Source organism: Mauremys reevesii, linkage group 14 (genome assembly GCF_016161935.1).
Source record: "Mauremys reevesii isolate NIE-2019 linkage group 14, ASM1616193v1, whole genome shotgun sequence".
Classification (NCBI taxonomy): Eukaryota; Metazoa; Chordata; order Testudines; family Geoemydidae; genus Mauremys; species Mauremys reevesii.
Window position 1 is genome coordinate 12,008,735 of NC_052636.1, and position 2,436 is coordinate 12,011,170.

The 2,436-nt window shown below is 51.5% G+C and overlaps 1 non-coding gene across 1 annotated transcript; it reads left to right on the forward strand.

Moving 5' to 3' along the window:
• Positions 1-282: 282 nt before the first annotated feature.
• On the forward strand, positions 283-354 carry TRNAG-UCC. Its single transcript has one exon. It is a non-coding gene; the product is annotated as a tRNA-Gly (tRNA).
• The last annotated feature ends 2,082 nt before the right edge of the window (positions 355-2,436 follow it).

Consider the following 2,436-nt stretch of genomic DNA (forward strand, 5'->3'; position numbering starts at 1 on the left):
CGTGCTGCTCCAGAGGCTCGAGAGTCCTGGGTGCAGGGAGGGTGTCACTGCACAGTCTGAAATGGAAGGGAGGACCCTGGAAGGGAAGGGGAGGAACAGAAAATGGAGAGGAATGAAACAGAATAAACGCCTCTTCTGTCTCCCATCCCCAACCCAGCAAGAACTGTTATCAGTGGGGAAACTCCCCACGATGAATGGCAGAGACCACAGAGACATTCGCCTCATGCTGAGAAGTAAGGTGACCAATCACCAAGTGTGAAAAATCAGAGACTTTCACCAGATGCATTGGTGGTATAGTGGTGAGCATAGCTACCTTCCAAGCAGTTGACCTGGGTTCGATTCCCAGCCAATGCAATGATATGATGATTCTTCCACTGGGAATTGGTTTAATTTCAGTCATGTTGTATCAGTTTATCAATGGAATGAGAGAATCAGTGTCCCAAATCCCAACAGGTCATTAGACACCCAGTGGAGGAAGAAAGGGGTGGGACTATATAATGAGCAGTTGGAGTTATCCTGGTATTACAATGCTTGGTTTAATTTTTTTTTAAATTCCTTTACTTCCCTCTCCCTTTTAGACTCAGAGCCTTTAAGGTCAGAAGGGACCAGTGTGATCATCTAGTCTGACCTGCTGCACCTTGCAGGCCAAAAGACCCCACCCACCCACTCCTGGAATAGACCCGGGAGGGGAGGCAGCTCTGTGCACTGCCCCTACCCCAGGCAGCACATGGAGGCCCTCTGCTCCCCTCCCCGCACAACGGGTGTGCAGAGATGTGCCAGCAGCACTAAGGTGGCTCCCTGCCCACTCTGCCTCCGTCCCTCTGTGCTGCTCCCAGAAGTGGCCGGCATGTCCCAGCATCCCCTGGGGTGGGGGGAGTGTCTCCACGTGCTGCCCCTGCCCCGAGCACCAACTCTGCAGCTCCCATTGGCCAGGAACTGTAGCCAATGGGAGCTCTGGGGGCAGCGCCTGCAGACAGCAGCACATGGAGATCCCCTGGCCCCACTCATCTAGGAGCTGCTGCCAGAGGGTTGTGTGTACCGGTCACTTTGGGAGCTGCACCACCCCTCCTGCACCCCACCCCCACCCCCAGCGCAGAGCCCGCACCCAAATTTCCTCCCAGTGCTTTGCTTGTCTTCCTTTCACCAGAACCATCCTTCTTCTCCTGGGCTGCAAGTAGCCATCCCTGGGAAGCCAAGAGGCAGGCACAGGATTCTGCAAGGTACGTGTCCCACAGCGCTGCGATGGACGGTGCGATGAAGGTAAGTCTTCCCGAGGCACAATGGAATGTAATGCAGCAAACCACTGGCCAGGCGGTCCGGACGAAGGGCATTCACTGGAGGTATAAGCTTGTGAGTGACTCCTGAGCACATGGCCCCTTCCCCTTTTAAGGACCTGCTCCTCATGGCCTGCGACTGGAGATGACTTGGCTGCATCTGGTGGGTCACACTCCGCCTCAGCCAGTGTCCATGCAGTGTCCATGCTCTGGGTATGTGATCACTGCCTAATTAGAGTCCCAGACACCTTGTCTATCTAGGAGCTCTTCTGATCTTCCAGCTGTTCAACCAGCCCCTTCATCCCACAAGCATTGCAGGAGGGAGCGGGAGGGGGAGGGGGAAAGCCACTTCACAGGCATTCAGAGAGGAAGAGGAGACAAAAATGGGAATGGGGGAAGTATAACAGACCTATTGAGCATAGAAATCACTGCTGCTCCTACAACAGCAGGGACAGGCCACTAGGAGCTGGGAAAAGTTAAGCCATCATGTTTCTGCCTGGCTATGAACCAGGGACCTTTTGTGTGTTAGGCAAACGTGATAACCACTACACTACAGAAACTCTGTTGCAGGGGTCTGCCCCTCCCTTCATAAGAACAGAAGAATGGCCAGACTGGGTCAGACCAAAGGACCATCCAACCCCATATCCCATCTGAGAACAGTGGCCAATGCCAGGTGCCCCAGAGGGACTGAACCTAACAGGTAATGATCACGTGATCTCTCTCCTGCCATCCATCTCCACCCTCTGACAAACAGAGGCTTGGGACACCATTCCTTACCCAGGCTGCCTAATAGCCATTAATGGACTTAACCTCCATTAATTTATCTGCAAAAATAATGAGGAGTACTTGTGGCACCTTAGAGACTAACAAACTTATTTGAGCATAAGCTTTTGTGGGCTAAAATCCACTTCATCAGATGCATACAGTGGAAAATACAGCAGGAAGATATATATATATATACACAGAGAACATGAAAAAATGGGTGTTGTCATCCACACTATAATGAGAGTGAGCAGTTAAGGTGAGCTATTATCAGCAGGAGAAAAAAAACTTGTAGTGATAATCATGATGGCCCATTTCCAACAGTTGACAAGAAGGTGTGAGTAACAGTAGGGGGACAAATAAAGATGGGGAAATAGTTTTACTTTGTGTAATGACCCAC